The sequence below is a fragment of the Elephas maximus genome, chromosome 2 (genome assembly GCF_024166365.1).
Source record: "Elephas maximus indicus isolate mEleMax1 chromosome 2, mEleMax1 primary haplotype, whole genome shotgun sequence".
Lineage (NCBI taxonomy): Eukaryota > Metazoa > Chordata > Mammalia > Proboscidea > Elephantidae > Elephas > Elephas maximus.
Window position 1 is genome coordinate 33,466,505 of NC_064820.1, and position 21,734 is coordinate 33,488,238.

Here is a 21,734-nt window from a genome sequence, read left to right on the forward strand (position 1 = left end):
AGCCGAATGCTTAACCACTGGTGGCATGAGTACTCCAAGATGCTTTAGAAGAAGGAGCTACATTTTTTTAAGTTCTATTTTAATATACGGCTCTAATGTTTATACCAACTTTTTTTTCTTAAGCACTCTTCTAACATTCTTATTGCTGCTGTAAAAATTTATCACAAACTTAGTGACTTAAAACAACACAAATTTGTTACCTTACATTTCTGGAAGACAGAAGCCCTCAAATCAAGTTGTTGGCAGGGCTGTAGTCCTTCTAGATGCTCTGTGAGATAAGTTGTTCCCTTGCCTTTTCAGCATCCCGAGGAAGACCACATTCCTTGCTGATTACCCCAAATCACTTTGACTTCCAATTCCATCATCACATCTCCTTCTCTGATTCTAACCCTCCTGACTTCCTCTTGTAACGATCTTTGTAATTATGTTAGGCCCCTGGATAATCTCAGATAGTCTCCTCATCTCAAGATCCTTAATTTAATATTTGCAAGGTTTCTTTTGTCAGGTAAGGTAAAATATTCACAGGTTTTGGGGATTAGGATGTCGACATCTTTGGGAAGGGGGCATTTTTCTGCCTACTAAAAAAATCACATCTTAAAACTGGGTCTTTGGATAAATAAACTGTGTTTTAGATGTTTCAAAATATCTGAACAACTTATGTCTATGTTAGTAGGAACTTTTGGAGTCTTTGCGTTATGGTATCTTTCCATATATGTAGAAGTTGGAAGAAGCCCCATATGGGAGTTTAAAAAAAAAAAAAAAAAGATACATTCCTCCATTTTCTTTGCTTCAGGCTTTCTCAGTTAATAGTTATGGGAATGCTTATTTTAATCATATTAATATTCAAAATAAATATAATAGTTAATATGGAATTTAAAGATGATCTAAATACAGGAATATGAATTTCAAAATGTACTTTGGGGCATTTTCTTAACATTGTAAAAGAAATTCTCATTAGCAGGAAAAAAATATATTGCTTAATTGTAGTGTATTCACAAAACGCTATTATCTTTTACAGATACTTCAGCCATGTGTGTTTTAAGTTTACATTCACTGTTCTAAACTTGATTATAAAAAAATGAGACTGTGCAATCAATAGTTTTGGAAGTTAAGCAAAAATATTTTTGATAACTTTTGGTAACTTGTCCTTCATGTAAATCCACTGAGACATTTAGATGAATTTTTAATGTATCTGTCATAAGCATTCTATGTTTTCTGTCACCTGATTATAGAATACTGTTGCATTTTGAAAGATTTTATTTCTCTAGTTCTTGTCAGACTAAGAGTTATCAAAACTATGAAGCTGATATTTTTATAATGATATCTCATCATGATGTGATGTTTATTTGAAGACAAAACTGATCTAACTTGTCTGTGAGGTATTCATAAAAGATCTGCCAAAATATGAATTGAGAAAGCTAAAGGTTTATTCACCTGACAGTAAAAAAAAAAAAAATAGCTTGTTCTTCCTTTTTTTTGCTAACTTGATACAATTTTTTACATCAAGCAACATCTGAAGCTACAAAGGAAATAAAGTAAGTTGAGGTGTTTTACAAATATAGGAATTTGTTTGTAAATGCCAACTTTATTTAAAAGTGGTAAGAGTTACCAACAATAATAGAGTAAATAAAATGTTTTAACCAGCAAATGGCTTTACCTTATTCATAGCTATTATTTCTCTTGAACTAAGGCTATTGGCTCTATCTACCTTTCTGTTATACAGTCAATTATTTATCAATATATGTAAGAAATGTGACAGTATTCCTGGAGTCATATTTTCTGTGTTATCAATTTCCCTCAAAATGAAATTTCACAAATGGAAATCTTAGTACACAGGCTGTATTAAAATACACACTCACTCTACACTTATTGACATGGTTAGGTTCCAAAGACCAGGTCATCATGCAAAAATTGCATTATGCAAAAGTTATGGTATTCTTGGCTTAACCTAGACTACGTTTCACATACTTTAGACATGTTATCAGGAGGGACCAGTCCCTGGAGAAGGAAATCATGATCACTAAAGTAGAGGGTCACCGAAAGAGAGAAAGACCCCTAAAAAGATGGACTGACACAGTGGCCGAACAATGTTCCAAGCATAACGATTGTGAGTATGACACAGGGTCAGGGAGCGTTTTGTTCTGTTGTACACAGGGTCACTGTGAGTTGGAACCAGCTCGACAGCACCTAACGACAACAACAAACCTAACCAAGACTTTGTTAAAGAGTTCACATGCAAGCTCTCTCTGTCAGGTCTGTTGGGGCTGGCACTGGGAGTCCAGGATACAAGTTTTCAAAGCCTGTACAGACTTCACAGCCCAGTGGGGTCATCTGCCGTGCACACCTGGGGGATTGGAGCTGGGAAAGGGCTCCCACCTATGGCATCTTGACAGCCTCTCTGTGTGGATAGGGGAAGCCAGGTGTGTGCTTTTGCCAGGCCTGTACATACCATTGATGAGCACTCACTACATGCCCCCTTTGTCCCACTTCCAGATGCTCAGCCCCCCGTTTGCTTGTGTCCCCTACCTTTTTCTCCCTGTTTCTCCTTACTCCTCTAATCCTACACCTCAGCCCTCTCCTCCTCATGACTCATGACCTGCCTGTCTGCATTGCCCACTCCATGACCCTCCAGGAATACAGACCATAGTGGTAGACCCCCTTCCTGTCAGTCACCACCTTTTCTTCTGGCACTTCTACATAACCTTAACCTTCACAACCAACATTACTCTTGCCTCACACCTCTATGCTCGTTACTGCCAGATGTACGTCTTTAATGCACAAAATAGTGGGGTAGTAGATTTTTTACCTTTGTCGTAAAAGTGAAACGTCGGATACCCAAATAAGGTAGGAGCAAGTATTCTACCAAAACAAGTAATCTTTTCTCAGTATTGTCCTGATTATTTCATCGAACGTCTTACTTCCAGGAAAGTCAAACGTGAGCTTTTAGCTAAGAACAGTGAGCCTTTTGAATCCTCACAGACTGTTAATCAAATGCTCAAATATGGGATCGGTGACTCAAACATATTCCTCTTTTTTGCCACTAAATTTTTGGAAAGCCAAATATCTGGCAAAATTTAGGCAATAATTTGCAAGCAAATATTCTGATCCTTCTGGGGGCAAGGGAGAATATGTAAAGGATGCAACGTATAGTATATGAACATATATGAAAATTAAAATAATTTATGCATACAAAGCAGTACTCATTTTTATTAAAATAAAACATGTAAAAATAAATGGATACATAACAAACACCTAAAAATCTTGGTCATGGTGTGCTAGAAATTTGGGAAAGAAAAATTGGGATAAAAGGGAATAAAGTGATGAATAAAACAAGAGAGGTCCTGTATAGACCAATGCAGATGAACTACCATTTCTTCCTTGAATTTTATCAATGCAGCTGTTTTAGTCAATTGCTGAAAAACAGTATCTGATAAACAACCCTGAAGATCTCACTGGCTCACAAGAATAATCATTCATTTGACTCATAGATTTCACATGAGACAGAGTAGCTCAATTTTAGGCTTTTGTTTAGATTCATATCTGATTCATTCATCTCTCCATGCTTCTTAGACCAACAGCACCCCAAGGTGTGCTCTTCTCATGGCAAACTGCAGATGCACATGGGGCCAAGGAAAGCTTTGGAAGCACACTGAAAGACTTTTGTTCCAACTGGCCTGCTAACATTTGTTTGGTCAAGTCATGTTCAATGGCCAAATCCAATGTCAGTCTGTTGCGGATGCAGTAGCACAGTGGTTAAGAGCTATGGCTGCTAACCAAAAGGTAGGCAGTTTGAATCCATCAGGTGCTCCTTGGAAACCGTATGGGACAGTTCTACTCTGTCCTATAGGGTCGTCATGAGTCAGAATTGACTCGACAGCAATGTTTTTTTTTTGGCTAGGAAAACAATTCTAACTTTACCAATACTACGGATTGAATTGTGCCTCTCAAAAATATGTGCTTTAAATCCTAAACTTTATACCTGTGGTTATAACCCCATTTGAGAATGGGCTGTCTTTGTTATGTTTATAAGGCAGTATTAGTGTAGGGTGTGTCTTAAGTTAAACTCTTTTGAGATATAAAAGAGATTAGACAAGCAAGTGAAGAAGTAGACACAGTGGAAGAGAGATGTCAAGGCCATAAAGATAGCCCAGGAGCAGAAGTTCAAAGGAGACAAGGACCTTTCTCTTGAACTCCCACATAAAGAAAGGCTTTCCTTAGAGCCAGTTCCCTGAATTCGGGTTTCTAGTCTCTTAAACTGTGAAAGAATAATGTTTATGTGTTAAACCCATCCCCTTGTGTTATTTCTGTAAAAGCAGCACTAGATAACTTAGACCCCTGCTAAAGTGTATGGATGTAAATTCTTGTTTTCTGGGGAATGGGGAGCTGAGAAAAATATTTTCACCTCTCACAGGATTTGCATTTCCTATACAATAAATGGAAAACACACACTTCTACACAAAGTTAAAAAAAAAAAAACCTGCTCAGTTTATCAAAAATAAGTCAGCTGAATGTGCTTTAAAACCAGGCTTCTTCTGTCTGAATCTCTTAACTAGTGTCTTTGTTCATTTCTCTGGAAAAAGCAATTCAGATAATCTTCCCATTGCTCTTTCTCTTCTCTCTTTAAACAAACCTTATAATTTCTTCCAGTTCCTGAGTGGCGCAAGGGGTTGGTGATCAGCTTTAGAAGTAGACTCTGGGGAGGTGGGATCAAGATGGTGGAATAGTCAGGCACTTTCTGTCATCCCTTTTACAACAAAGACCCCCCAAAAAGTGAATTGATTATATATGACAATCTGTGAACCCTAATCATCAAAGACAAAGCTGAAGAATCAGATTGAGTGGCAGAAAGAAGGAGAGACAATTCAAAAGCAGCAGTTCAGTACTGATCATGAGATCGCCAGTGCCTTGCTAGCTGAGTCTGTGCAGTGCACACAGGCTAAGGCAAGCAGCAACATTCAAAGATGAGCCTCTTGGCAACAGATGTAGCTAAACGGCAGGGACTCCTCACACACTTCGAGAACTAAGTAGCTGAGACACCAGACCTGCAAAAGTTAAGTGCAAGCTTCTAATCTACCACACGGGGGCAAAATAACTCCTCCCTCTCCCAAAGTTCCACAGCAGAGAACTTATTCCTTACCCTCACCCACCCCACATGCCCCTCTGCTCCAACACTAGTCCTGTAGTGTTAAAAAAAAAACTTTGAACCCCCTAAGCCAGGAACTCAGGGCTGTCACCTCCCAAATCAGTCTTGCAGCCACTTCTCGCAGCCACTGGAATAAGGGGTCAATGCAATTGCAATGCCCTTCACCCCTGCCTGGTCCTGTATGGGTTGATTCAATACCACATGCACTCATTAGCATAAAACAGCAGGATATACACCTTAAAACCCATTTTCAACTGCAGCAGCCGGGGGGAGATGTATAATTGTAACATGTGACACTCTCCTTCCCCATAAGCAGGGACCTCACCCACCCACACCAGGGGCCTGAGGGCTGGCAGTACCACCCACTCCATCTAGCTACCCACAACACGGATCTGAAAATAAATGGTTCCTCTCAGTCCCTCCAGCCAATGGCACCAGGTACACAAGGAACAGCTGCAATACCTCCCCATTATGCACTCCAGGGGACAGAGACACACCCTTCACCCAGGCAACTGGGGTGAGCCATCAGCCCCCTACCTTGCTCCACACATAGACCTTAAAGTAGCCAGATACCTGTGCCTGCTCTGAACACCCCTGTGCAGCCCTGCCCATCTAGGGCTGTAGGTGAAAATCTGTACCACACAGCCATTGACTGACAACCTGGACACCTGTGCTGCACCACCACAAGAAAAGTGAACAGAGTCCTGGGCTCACACACCTAGTAGCTTCTCTAACTACCTGGAGGCAGGATATGGAAATTTCAAAGATGCCAACAACCAAAGTAGCTCACATGCCCAGTCTACTTGGGCATATCAAAACAAAACAAAAAGAACACAGTAAACAAACATAAAGTAAATAAGTATAATAACTTACTGATGCCTAGGAGATAACAGTCAATATTGAATCACATAAAGAAGCAGTTAAAAATGGCTCAAGCAAGCAACCAAAATAAAGACCCAGGAAATATTCCAGAGGAATATAAGGTAATGGAACTACCTGAAAAAGAATTCAAAAGACTAAAATAGAGAGCTGTCTAAGAGATCACGAAGAAGATCAGGCAAAATCAGACCAAGCCACGGAACACACAGACAAAGCAATAGAGAAATTCAGGAAAACAATACAAGAACAAAATGATAAAATTAACATGTTGATTGAAATGACACAGAGACAGCAACTAGAAATTCAAAAGATCAACCATAAAATTTCAGAATTAGACAGCTCAATGTAAGGTCATAAGAGGAAAACTGAGACAATGGAAGCCAGAATTAATGAGATTGAAGATAAATCCCTTGAGACCAATTTATTTGAGAAAAATCAGAAAAAAAAATAATTTAAATTAAGAAGAAAGTCTAAAAATTATTACAGATCAGAGTACCAGACCAAAAAACATAGAGAGAATTGTTGAAGATTTACTGGCAGAAAAGTTCCCTGATATCATGATAGAAGAGAAGATATCTATTCATGAAGCTCCAGAAACCTCATACAGGGTAGAAGCCAAAAGAAAGTCAATGAGACATACCATAATCAAACATGACAAAAGCAAAGACAAAGATAGAATCTTGAGAGCAGCTAGGAATAAATTAAAAAAAAAAAAAAGTCACCTACAAATAAGAACCAATAAGACTAAGTTCTGACTACTCCACAGAAACCATGCAGGCAAGAAGGCAATGGGATGACATATATAAAGCCTTGAAGGAAAAAAAGAATTCCAGCCAAGAATTACATATCCAGCAAAAACTTCTCTCAAATATGGTGGCAAATTTAGGTCATTTCCAGATAAACAGAAGTTAAAGGAATTCATAAAAACCAAACCAAAATTAGAAGAAATATTAAAAAGAGCACTTTGGTTAGAGAACCAAAAATAGCAGACATCAATCCAAGACTAGAACACAGGACAGATAAACCAATTATCAACCCAGATTCACGAATACAAATTAAAGCTAAAAGACTGAAAATATATAGCTAAAGACTTCAATATGTACATGATGTCAACATCAAAACAAAAAAGAGGGAATAGACAGTATAGCCATAGAACTTCCATATGGCAAGGAAGTTAAGGCAATATCAAGAAATAAGAGATTGGTTTAACTTAGAAAAATAAAGGTAAATTTTGAGGTAAACACAAAGGATGCTAACAAACCTCCCCATCAAATAAAAAAGAAGAAAAACATAGACTCAGCAACACAAAATCAACAATAATGAAAAAAATGAAAAGAAAATACATGAAGAAAAAGAACTCAGCACAGAAAGTTAAATGGAACTAAGAAACAGTCAACACCAAAAAAAAAAAAAAAAAATCAAAATGAGAGCAGTAAACTCATACCTATCAATAACGACACTGAATGTAAATGGCCTAAATGCACCAATAAAGACAGACTGGCAGAGTGGATAAAAAAAGATCTTTCTATATGCTGCTTACAAAAGACACACATCAGACACAAAGACAGAAACAAACTGAAGCTCAAAGGATGGAAAAAATATATATCAAGCAAACAACAACCAGAAAAGTACAGCAGTGGCAGTATTAATCTGCAATAAAATAGACTTTAAAACAAAGGATAAGGAAAAACTATATAATTATTAAAGGGTCAATATACCAGGAGGGCATAACCGTAATAAATACATACACTCCCAATGACAGGGCTCCAAAATACAAAAAACAAACTTTAACAGCATTGAAAAGAGAATCAGACAGCTCCACAAGAATAGTAAGAGACTTCAACACACCACTTTTGGTGAAGGACAAAGCATTTAGAAAGAAACTCAGTGAAGATATGGAAGATCTAAAGGCTACAATCAATCAGCTTGTCCTCATAGACGTATACAGAACACTCAACCCAATAGCAGCAAAGTCTACATTCTTTTCTGGTGCACATGGAACATTCTCCAGAATAGACCACAATTTTAGGCCACAAAGCAAGTCTTAACAGAACCCACAACATCTAAATATTACAAAGCGTCTTTTCTGACCATAATGCCATAAAAGTAGAAATTAAGAACAGAAATAGCAAGGAAAAAAAAAATCAAATATGTGGAAACTGAACAACACCTTGATTAAAAACTACCAGATTATAGAAAAAAAATCAAGGATGGAATAAAGAGATTCATAGAATCAAACAAGAATGAAAACACATCTTATAAAAACTTCAGGACACAGCAAAATCAGTACTTAGAGGTCAATTTATAGCAATAAATGTACACATTCAAAAAGAAGAAAGGGCCAAAATTAATACATTAACCCTACAACTTGAACAAACAGAGAGCAGCAAAAGAAAGGAAATAATAAAGATTAGAGCAGAAATAAATGAAATAGAGATTAGAAAAGCAATTGAAGGCAAAAAGTTGGTTCTTTGAAAAGATCAACAAAATTGAAAAATCAGTGGCCAAGCTGACAAAAAAGGAAAAAAAAAAAAGGAAAGGAAGCAAATAACCCAAATAAGAAACGAGATAAGTGATATCACAGCACACCCAACTGAAATAAAAAGGATCATAACAAAATACTATGAAAAATCGTACTACAATGAATTTGAAAACAGAGAGGAAATGACAAATTTCTAGAAACACACTACCTACCTAAACCAACACAAAGAGGTAGAAAAATTAAATAAACCCAGAACAAAAGAAAAGATTAATGAGGTATTTAAAAAGAAAAAAAAAGCCCTGAACCAGATGGCTTCAGTGGAGAATTTTCAGAGAAGAGTTAACACCAGTTAACTGTTTCAGAGTTAACCAAACTTTCAGAGAAGAGTTAACACCAGTGTTACTAAAGGTGTTTTAGAGCATAGAAAAGGAAGGAATACTCCAGAACTCATTTGATGAAGCCAGAATAACCTTGATACTAAAACCAAAGATGCCACAAAAAAAAATAAATAAAATTATAGACCAGTATCCCTTATGAACATAGATGTAAAAATCCTCAACAAAATTCTAATGGGATTCAAAACATATTAAAGAAAAAAAATCATCATGACTAAATGGGATTCATACCAGGTGTACAAGGATGGTTCAGCATTAGAAAACCAATCAGTATAATGCATCACATAAATAAAACAAATGATAAGAACCACATGACCTTAACAATTGATGCAGAAAAGGCATTTGACAAAGTCCAACACCTATTCCTGATAAAAAATACTCAGCAAAATAGGAATAGAAAGGGAGTTCCTCAACATAATAACGGGCATTTATACAAAGCCAACAGCCAAAATCATTCTAAATGGAGAGAGATTGAAAGCATTCCCCTTGAGAACAGTAACCAGACAAGGATGCCCTTTATCACCACTCTTATTCAACATTACACTCGAGGTCCTAGCCAGAGGAATAATGTAAAAAGAAGAAATAAAGGACATCCAAGTTGGTAAGGAAGAAGTAAAAATATTGCTATTCGCAGATGATATAATCTTATACACAGAAAACCCCAGAGAATCTACAAGAATATTACTGGAACTAATAGAAGATTTCAGCAAAGTATCAGGATAGAGGAAACCCTGGTGGCATAGTGGTTAAGGGCTATGGCTGCTAACCAAAGGGTCGGCGGTTTGAATCCTCCAGGTGCTCCTTGGAAACTCTATGGAGCAGTTCTACTCTGTCCTCTAGGGTTGCTGAGTCAGAATCGATTCGATGACACTGGGTTTGTTTTTGGTTTTTATCAGGAAACAAGAAAAACATACAAAAATCAGTTGAATTCCTCTACATGAACAAAGAGAACTTTGAAAAGGAGCTCGCCAAATCAATACCATTTACAATAGGCCCTAAAAAAATACTTAGGAATAAATCCAACCAGAGACATAAAAGTCCTATACAAAGAAAAACTACAAAACGCTAAGAGATCAAGAGACCTACGTAAGTGGAAAAATGGATCATGCTCATGAATAGGAAGATACACTGAAAATGTCATTTCTACCCAAAGCAATCTACATATAATGCAATCCCAATCCGAATTCCAATGGTATTTTTTAATGGGCTGGAGAAACAAATCAGCAACTTCATATGGAAAATGAAGAGTTCCCGGATAAGTAAACCATTACTGAAGAAGATGAATGAAGTGGGAGGCCTCACGCTACCCAATTTTAGAGCCTATTATACCTCTACTGTAGTCAAAACAACCTGGTATGGATACATAGACCAACACAACAGGATTGAGAATCCAGTCACAAATTCATCCACCTATGAGCAACTGATATTTTACAAAGGCCCAAAATCTGTTACATGGGGAAAAGACAGTTTCTTTAACAAATGGTGCTGGTATAACTGGATATCCATCTGCCAAAAAATGAAACAGGACTCATACCTCACACCATGCACAAAAACTAACTCAAAATGAATCAAACACCTAAACATAAAATCTAAAACGATAAAGATCATGGAAGAAAAATAAAAAGGGACAACACTAGGAGCCCCAATACATGGCATAAACAGTGTATAAAACATTACTAACAATGCAGAAGAGAAATTAGATAACTGAGAGCTCCGAAAAATCAAATACTTATGCTCATCGAAAGACTTCACAAAAAGAGTAAAAAGACAACCTACAGACTGGGAAAAAAAAAATTTTGGCTACAACAAATCCAAATAGCCTTTAATCTCTAAACTCTACAAAATAATGCAAAACCTCAACAATAAAAAGACAAACAACCCAATTAAAAATTGGGCAAAAGATATGAAGAGGCACTTCCCCAAAGCAGACATTCAGGCAGCTAACACATACATGAAGAAATGCTTATGAGCATTAGCCATTAGAGAAATGAAAATCCAAACTACAACGAGATACCATCTCACCCCAACAAGGCTACAATTAATCAAAATAAATAAATAAATGTTGGAGAGGTTGTGGAGAGACTGGAACACTTGTACACTGCTGGTCATTTTAACTTGAGTTTACATAAAATCATTTGCCTCTCTTTGCTTGGCTTTTTTCTCTGAAACTTCCTATAAATTCATAGAAATAATACTTTCCTAGTTTTGCCACATTTTTGTTGTTTCCTTCAAAGACATTTTTGTCATATATCTCATTGAATTTTTGACCTTTGTTTTCCCTCCAGATACTTTACGGTGATTTTTGGGAGGAGTTTAGACATTGTACCCAATGTAATTTGTATCTTAATGATTATATCTCACACTACACAGAGGTACACACACACACAGACAACATAATACTCAAGGACATTTAAAATAATCAAAACATTAAATAAGCAGGAGAGGATCTTTTTGTCTATCCCCGTTCTGCAATACTAACATACTAACAAATATTATGCAACTTTATCTGCAATTCTTTCTGCATGTGCAGTTACAAATCCCTACCTAGGACATTAAACCAAAAAGCAAACCCATTGCCATGAAGTCCATTCCAACTCATAGCAAACTTATAGGACATTAGACGCATTCCATGGTAATTTACAAAAATGGATATCCCTTTTAAAAAAACTACTCCAATGATAATCTTTCATCACCCAAATTAGAATGCTGTGTGCATGTATTAGCACACAACATTTCTAATAGAACTAAGCTCATTAAATTACGTATAATGATAAAGGTTCTCAAACTGCTTAACTGGTTGAATTTTCAAAAAAGTGGCTGCATCATCATTTTTGATCCAGTTTTCTTTAGTGTAGATAAATCATTTCCATCTTTATCACAAATTCTCAGGTTTAAATAATTATGTTGTTGTTAGGTGCCATCAAGCCCATTCCAATTACGACCCTATGTACAACAGAACAAAACACTGCCCAGTCCTGTGCCATCCTCACATTGTTGCTATGCTTAAGCTCGTTATTGCAGCCACTGTGTCAATCCATCTCATTGAACTGCCCCTCAGAGTGCTTTACATAGTCAATAAAAATACAGGTAAACATCTTTCTGGTATTCTCTGCTTTCAGCCAAGATCCCTGGTTCCAGGTCCTCTTCTAAATCCAGATTGAATTTCTGGATGTTCCTTGTCTATATACTGCTGCAGCCACTTTTGAATGATCTTCAGCAAAATTTTACTTGCCTGTGATATTAATGATATTGTTTGATAATTTCCGCATTCAGTTGGATCACCTTTCTTGGGAATATGCATAAATATAGAACTCTACCAGTTGGTTTTCTAGGTAGTTCTCTTCCAAATTCCTTTGCATAGATGAGTTCTTTCAGCACTGTATCCATTTGTTGAAACATTTCAATTGGTGTTTTGTCAATTCCTGGAGTCTTGTTTTTCGCCAATGCCTCCAGTGCAGTTTGGACTTTCTCCTTCAATACCATTGTTTCCTGCTCATATGGTACCTCCTGAAATGTTTGAACATTAACCAGTTCTTTTTGGTATAGTGACTGTATGTATTCTTTCCATCTTCTTTTGGTGCTTCCTGAGTTGTTTAATATTTTCACATAGAATTCTTCAATATTTCAACTTGAGGCTTGAATTTTCTTCAGTTCTTTCAGCTTGAGAAATGTGCAGTGAGTTCTTCCCTTTTGGTTTCCATCTGTAGGTCTTTGCACATGTCATTATAATGTTATCTTAGGCTGGGTTCTCTAGAGAAGCAAGACCAGTAAAACATATAAATATATATAGAAAGAGATTTGTATCAAGGAAACAAATTGCAATTGTAGAGGTTGGAATGTCCCAAGTCTGTAGATTAGGATATCGGCCTTTCCCAATTCATGGAGCTGCAGAAGCTGGTGATCTCAAGGTTGACAAGTAGGAGAGCAGGGCTCCCACTCACAGGTTGTGAAGGTTGAAGAATCCCCAGGTTGGCAGGCAAGACTGCAAGGTTCTTCCTGACTCTTGTAGCTTTAGGAGGTGGCCAACTGAAGATTGACAGATCGGATAGCAGGACTCTTGCTCGCAAGCTGTGAATATGGACAAATCCCCAGATGGACAGGTAAGCTGCTCCCGAGAACTGGAGGTCAGACAAGAGGTAGCTGCTGGATCCAGAACAAGCCAAAAGCCTTATCAAAGCAAGCAGGAAGGAAATAGGTGGTGGCAGGTGGGGAGATGAAAGCTGAGGGGGCAGTGAGCTGACACAGGCCCCGCCCCCACCAGTACCACTCAGCAAATTCCATCTTGGGGGCGATCACACATCAAATTTCAACAGGGAAGTGATCACAACATTATACAACTGCCACAACACTGAGAATCACGGTCCAGCCAGTTGACATACAGTCTTAACCATCACAAATGCTTTGCCTTCTCAAGTGGCCCTTTGGAATCTTCTGTTCAATTCTTTTACTTCATCATTTCTTCCTTTTGCTTTAACTACTCAACATTCAAGAGCAAGTTGCATAGTCTTTTCTGACATTCATTTTGGTCTTTTCTTTCTTTCCGGTCTCTTTAATGACCTCTTGCTTTCTTCATGTATGATGTTCTTGACATCATTCCACAACTCATCTGGTCTTCAGTCATTAGTGCTCGACATGTCAAATCCATTCTTGAAATGGTCTCTAAATTTAGGTAGGATATACTCAAGGTCGTACTTTGGCTCTTGCAGACTTTTTCTTATTTTCTTCAGTTTCAACTTGAACTTGGCTAGGTGGCAATACCTTGCAGGGTTGGGGCAATGCTCTCCAAGAGGCTGTATATGCTCTAAACCAACTTCCAATATATGGTGCTGTTTCTCTCATAGCAAGGATTCATGGGTCCAAGAATCAAGGGGTAGAAATGGGAGTGGCACCACTCACTGTTATTGCACAGTTGGTACCAATTGTCTCAGGCTAGGTTCTCTAGAGAAGCAAAACCAGTAATGCATGTAAATATATATAATGAGATTTATATTAAGGAAACAGCTCATGCAATTGTACGGGTTGGAAAATCCCAAGTCCTTGGATCAGGGCGGAGTCCTTTCCCAATTCACAGAGCTGCAGAAGCTGGTGAACCCAAGACAAGCAGGTTGGTGAGCAGGGATCCCACTCACAGGTTGTGACAGTCAAGGAATCCCCAAGGTCAGCAGGCAAGACTGCAAAGTTTCTCCTGAGTCACCTAGCTTCAGGGACTGGAGAATCGAAGATAGGTAAGTTGGGGAGCAGGACTCTTGTTCACAGGCTGTTGAAGATCAGTGAATCCCAAGATGGACAGGTAAACTGCTAGCTCAAATCCTTAGAACCAGAGGTCAGACAAGAGACAGCTGCTAGATCCAGAACAATCCAACAACCTTTGCAAGGCAAGCAGGAAGGAAGTAGGCTATGGAAGGTGGAGAGATGAAGGCTGAGGGGCTGGTAAACGGCCACAGGCCTCACATCTGCTGGTACCATTTGGCAGATTCCATCGTGGGGGTGATCACTTATCAGATTTCAACAGGAAAGTGGTCACAACATTATACAACTGCCAAAATGCTGATAAATCCTAGCCCAGCCAAGCTGACACAATCTTAACCATCATAGTTCACCACTTGTCAATTTGACATCTGTACACATCTCTCCAAACCATACATAATCTGTGAATAAACACAGTTACAAAGTTATACTTGAGCCTGACATGATACAACTAACACACATAAGCCAAAAATGCACTAGCCCCGTTTACATCTTATATTTTATAGGTGAAGAAAATAAAAATACCTGATGCACAGATATGAAGCAGAAATACTCATAACAATTATAGTCCTCATTTCTGCAGCTGGTCACTTGGCCGTAACTGCTTTTTAGAACTACCTTCTTCCACTATGTTGCTGAGTGTATCCACCCCACTCTCGGTACTAAATTCTGTCTTAGTTATCTAGGGCTGTCATAAGAGAGATACCACCAGTGGATGGCTTTAACAAAGAGAAATTTGTTTTCTCACAGGCTAGTAGGTTACAAGTCCAAATTCAGGGCGTCACCTCCAGGGGAAGGCTTTCTCTCTTTGTCGGCTCTGGAGGAAGGTCCTTGTCCTCAATCTTCTCCTGGTTGAGGAGTTTCTTAGTCACAGGGACCCCGTGTCCAAAGGACACACTCTGTTCCTGGTGCTGATTTCTTGGCAGTGTGAAGTCTCCAACTCTCTGCTTGCTCCCCTTTCCTTTTATCTCTTGAGAGATAAAAGGTGGTCCAGGTCACACCCCAGGAAAACTCCCTTTACCTTGGATCAGGGAGGTGAACTGAGTGAGGGTGGTGTTACAATCCCACTCTTATCCTAATCCTACCAACATAAAATTACAGTCACAAAATGGAGGACAACCACACAATACAGGGAAGCATGGCCTAACCAATTTGATACATATTTTTTAGGGAACACAATTCAATCCATGATATTCTACCCTTTGGCCCCCCAAAAATTACATCCTTGCAACATGTAAAACATATTCATCCCATCATATTATAGCAAAAGTCTTAACACTAAGTCCAAAATCCAAAAAATTCCTCTTCATTTGTGAAATCTAGAACACAAGTTATCTGCTTCCAAAGGTACAATGGCAGAACAGACACAAGCTAGATTTTCCATTATAAATGGGAAAAAACTGAAGGAAAAGAAGGGATAACAGGCACCAAGCAAGTCAGCAGAACACATTGCATTAACCCTCAAAGCTTTGAAAATAATCCTCTGTTCTCTGAAACAGTTTGCACAATAACCCTGCCCTCTAGCCTCTAGGCACTGGCCACACTCTCCAGATTCTGAGTGGAGGTCCCTTGGCCCTGGGCTTCAGCTTCACCCTCCATCCTCCAGGCCCACTGGGACAGCAACTCTGCTCCCCAGACTTTATGGGCACCATTCTCCTGGTCCCTCTGAGTGGCAACTCCACCCTTAGAAACACCAGAAGCCATGGCTCCACCCTTTGAAACCCCTGAGGTCATGGCCAGACCTTTTGAGACTGAGGCAGCTGCATGTGAGTAATTGATTGTCTGTTCCCCTGTCAGCCCCTGGCCTTGTTCTGACTGAAGATATTGAGCTTTTCCATTATCTCTTCCCACAGATGTAGTTGGTTTGATTCCTATGTATTCCATCTGGCGAGGTCCACATGTATAGTAATGGTTTATGTTGGTGAAAAAAAGGTATTTACAATAAAGAAGTTGTTCTTCTTGCAAAATTCCATCACGCATTCTCTGGCATCATTTCTATCACCCAGGCTGTCTTAGTCTGGAAGCTCAGCTGAAACCTGCTGGTATTTGAATACCAGTGACATAGCTTCCAGCATCATAGCAATGCTTAAGACCCCATAGTACTACAAACTAACAGACACATGAGGGTAAATAACTGTAGAGACTTTGTTAACCACAATTTATGATGGTTTACATGGTCTATATCTTACGCTACTGACCTGCGCTTAATAGGAAAATAGGGCAGTTTTTACTGGTCTTCACTAAAAAAAACTAGATGATATAAATTCATCACAATGTTTTCATTTTTACTTCCAGTTTAAAATAAAGAAAAGTTTTGTTATGAGTGTCCTTCAGATTAGCAGCATCATTTCATACTAAATTTTTCAACATTGGGTTTTTATTATTATTATTACTACTATTACATGTTCAGAGTACTGCATTAGATAACCCTTTTTTTTTTGTTATAATAAATTATATTCTTACACATGATATTCTGTTGAGAACTGATTTAGGAAATAATATTAGAGTCATTATTCCTTGTTCTTTAGCACAGAGAATGTAACCCAGCTGGATCTGGACTCACAAGGATACATCAACTGGGTTGATGTTTAAAGACAATACCCAAAAACCCAGTGCTATCGAGTCGATTCTGACTGATAGCGACCCTATAGCTAGAATAATCTTGGAGAATATCTTTTAGGGAACCTTTCACATAAGCCAATCAACCAGAACCCAATAGACTTTTAACTCTTACCTTTTTCTATTAGCATTTAGTGAATAGAAAATTTGTTGGACCAATGAAGACCCTCTTGACTGCCATTACTGAAACCTGTACCAATGATTGTTAAGAAAGAATTCAAAATGTAGGATTACAGTTTCTAGCCAATCTGTGAAAAGGTGAATCTTTCAATGGTTTTGCCCATTTTGTAATGTTAGTACATAGTGGTCATTCTGTAATATTTCCTTGGACTCTGGCAGACATGGCTGTGGCAGCAAGCTTTTCCATTTTCCCATTCTTGCCTATTCTGTAGTATTCACTGGACTTGGGCAGACATGGCTGTGGCGACATGCTTGTCTGTTTTCCCATTCTTGCCTATTCTGTAATATTTCTTGGCCTTGGGAAGACATGGCTCTGGCAACATGTCTGATTTCCCACTTTCACCTTTTTGAATGTATGCTGAGTAAAACTTTATTTTTGATTTACTGAATTTTGTGATGTTTTTACTCTACAATAGAACTAAAATTAGCATTCATTCAATATAAGGAGAAATCTGTGAATACTTATCATCTGTCGTTAGGAATACAGTTATTTCCAGCTTGAACTCTTCATGCAAGTGAATTCCACTTCATCATTAAGCCTTTGGTACATGTATATACATATATATGCCCATTTCCGATGAGTTGATTCCAGCTCATAGTGACCTTATAGGGCAGAGTAGAACTGCTCCATGGAGTTTTCAAGCAGCACCTGGTAGATTCTAACTGCCATTCTTTTGATTAGCAGCCATAGCACTTAACCCCTAGGCCACCAGGGTTTTCCACTATGGCACCAGGGTCCAAGGAAAACACACACACCAATGGATTGTACTTTCCATTGAACTTTCATTGAAGACTCAGACTTTTTTTTGTGCAAACAACATGCACCTTCTGTATTTGTTTACAGGCTGCTCCCCACCCCCACTCCCCAGGCATCCTCACAAGCTCTGCCATGCCAATCCTCTTCCACAAATTTCTGTAAAAACAAAATTAGCATAACACCCTTAGGAAAATAGCTGAGGGTGGGGTGGGGCTTGGATGGCAAACAAACACAGAAGGGGCATGTTATTTGAGTAAAAATACAGTAATTGGGTTTGCTACATGTATATACCAGAAAAATAGAGTCGGGCTTAATGGAACTACAGACTCACATAGTCAAGGGACAGTGAAGACATATAATTTTATTTTAACTTCTATTTCTTCCCTAATTTCATTGCTCACCTTTGATTCTCATTTATAAACCTAAGAAAAATCATTTGTTCTATTTTATAATAATTACCTGGGTGATTAGGCATTAATGATGGGTTAAGCAGAAGGTTTTGTGAAAATATTTCTTGCTTAATGTCAAAGAATTTGATAATGACAAATAAGCAGGTAGATTTTTACCTTCCCTCTAGCTAGAACTGAATCTGCATTGTTATTGTCATTTCACTTTAAAAGTTCAAGAAAAAATAGCAAAATCGAGCAAGTAAAAATGTTAATAAATTATGACTATATGCAAAAATGATAGATTTTTATACAAATTGTGAGTCTTCTTCAGTTGTTTTACGTCTATGTAAGGTATTGTTGGTAGGTGCTGTTGAATGAGCTCCAACTCATAGAGACCTCATGTATGTTGTTGTTACATGCCATCGAGTCCATCCTCACAATTGTTACTATGCTTGAGCCCATTGTAGCAGCCACTGTGTCAGTCCATCTTGTTGAGGGTCTTCCACTTTTTCACTGACCCTCAACTTTACCAAGCATGATGTCCTTTTCAGGGACTGATCCTTCCAGTTAACATGTCCAAAGTATGTGAGACATAGTCTCACCATCTTTATTTCTAAGGAGCATTCTGGCTGTACTTCCTCCAATACAGATTTGTTGATTCTTTTGATAGTCCAGGTATATTCAATATTCTTTGCCAACACCACAATTCAAAGACATCAATTCTTCTTTGGTCTTCCTTATTCATTCTCCAGTTTTCACATTCATATGTGGCTATTGAAAACACCATTGCATGGGTTAGGCTAACTTTAGTCCTCAAGGTGACTTCTTTACAGTCTTTTCAACAGTGTAAAGTGGTCTTTTGCACCCAATTTGCCTAATGCAATGTGTCTTTTGATTTCTTGACTGCTGCTTCCATGGGAGTTGATTGTGGATCCAAGCAAAATGACATCCTTGACAACTTCAATCTTTTCTCCATTTATCATGATGCTGCTTGTTGGTTCAGTTGTGAGGATATTTTGTTTTCTTTACGTTGAGGTGTAATCCATACTGAAGGCTGTGGTCTTTCATCTTCATCAGTAAGTGCTTCAAGTTCTCTTCACTTTCAGCAAGCAAGGTTGTGTCTTCTGCATAAGGTAGGTTATTAATGAGTTCTCCAATTCTGATGCCCCGTTCTTCTTCATATATCCAGTTTCTCAGATTATTTGCTCAGCGTACAGATTGAATGTTGTTGTTGTTAGGTGCCATAGAGTCAGTTCCGACTCATAGCGACCCTATGCACAACAGAACTAACCACTGCCCAGTCCTGCATCATCCATACAATTGTTGCTATGCTTGAGCTCACTGTGCCCACTGTGTCAATACAGCTTGTTGAGGGTCTTCCTCTTTTCCACTGGCCCTCTACTTTACCAAGGATGATGTCCTTCTCCAGGGACTGATCCCTCCTGACAAAGGGTCCAAAGTAAGTATGATAGTTTCACCATCCTTGCTTCTAAAGAGTATTCTGGTTGCACTTTTTCCAATGCAGATTTGTTCTTTCTTTTGGCAGTCTGTGGTATATTTAAAATTCTTCGACAACGCCACAATTCAAAGGCACCAATGCTTCTTTGGTCTTCCTTATTCATTGTCCAGATTTCACAGGCATACAAAGCGATTGAAAATACTATGGCTTGGGTCAGGTGCACCTTAGTCTTCAGGGTGACATCTTTGCTCTCCAACACTTTGAAGAGATCCTTTGCAGCAGATTTACCCAATGCAATGCATCTTTTGATTTCTTGACTGCTGCTTCCATGGCTGTTGATTGTGGATCCAAGGAAAATGAAATTCATGACAATTTCAACCTTTTCTCCATTTATCATTATGTTGCTCACTGGTCCAGTTGTGAGGATTTATGTTTTCTTTATGTTGAGGTGCAAGCCATAATGAAGGCTGTGGTCTTTGATCTTCACCAGTGAGTGCTTCAAGTCCTTTTCACTTTCAGGAAGCAAGGTTGTGTCATCTGCATAATGCAAGTTGTTAATGAGTCTTTCTCCAATCCTGATGCCCCATTCTTCTTTGTATAGGCCAGATTCTTGGATTATTTTCAGTATACGGATTGAATAGGTATGGTGAAAGGATACAACCCTGACACACTCTTTTCTGACTTTAAACCATGCATTATCCCCTTGTTCTGTTCGACCAACTGCCTCTTGATCCATGTACAGATTCCTCATAAGCACAATTAAGTGTTCCAGAATTCCCATTCTCTACAAGTTTATTCATACTTTGTTATGAACCACACAATCAAATGCCTTAGCATAGTCAATAAAACACAGGTAAACATCTTTCTGGTATTCTCTACTTTCAGCCAGGATTCATCTGACATCAGCAATGGTATGCCTGCTTCCAGGTCACCTTCTAAATCCGGATTGAATTTCTGGTGGTGTCTTGTCTATATACTGCTGCATCTGCTTTTGGATCACCATTTTTGGGAATAAGCATAAATATGGATCTCTTCCAGTCAGTGGGCCAGGAAGCTGTCTTCTGAATTTCTTGACATAGACAAGTGAGCACCTCCAGTGCTGCATCCAATTGTTGAAGCATTTCAATTGGTATTCCATCAATTCCTGAAGCCTTGTTTTTCACCAACGCCTTCAGTGTAGCTTTGACTTATTCCTTCAGTACCATTGGTTCCTGATCTTATGTTACCTCCTGAAATGGTCAAATGCCAACCAATTCTTTCTGGTATAGTGACTCTGTGTATTCTTTCATCTTCTTTTGATGCTTCCTGAGTCATTTAATATTTTCCTTGTAGAATCCTTCAGTATTGCAACTCAAGACTTGATTTTTTTTCTTCAGTTCTTTCAGCTTGAGACATGCTGAAAGTGTTCTTCCTGTTTGGTTTTCTATCGCCAGGTCTTTGGGCATGTCATCAAAATGCTTTACTTTGTTTTCTAGAGCTACTCTTTGAAATCATCTGTTCAGCTCTTTTTCCTTATCAGTTTTCCATTTGCTTTAGCTACTTGACATTCAAGGGCAAGTTTCAGAGTTTCATCTGATATCCATTTAGATCTTTTCTTTCTCTTCTGCCTTTTTGATTACCTCCTCCTTTCTTCATGTATGATGTCTTTGATATCATTCCACAACTTCTCTGGTCTTGGGTTATTATCGTTTAACACATCAAATCTATTTTGAGATGGTTTCTAAATTCAGGTGGGATGTACTCAAGGTCATACTTGGGCTCTCATAGACTTGTTCTGATTTTCTTCAGTTTCAGCTTGAACTTGCATATGAGTAATTGATGGTCTTATCCACAGTCAGCCCCTGGCATTGTTCTGACTGATGATATTGAGGTTTTCCATAGTCTTTTTCTGCAGAAGTAGTAGATTTCATTCCTCTATTTTCCATCAGGAATGTTGGTGAAAAATGTATTTGCAATGGAGGAGTCCTTGGTGTTGCAAAATTCAGTCATGAGATCTCCAACATAGTTTCTATCACCAAGGCCATATTTTCCAACTACCAATACTTCTTTGTTTCCAACTTTCACATTCCAATTACCAGTAATTAACAGTGCATCCTGATGGCATGCTCGATCAAATTCAGACTGCAGAAGTGGGTAAAAATCTTCAGTTTCTTCATCTTTGGCCTTAGTGGTTGGTGTGTAAAT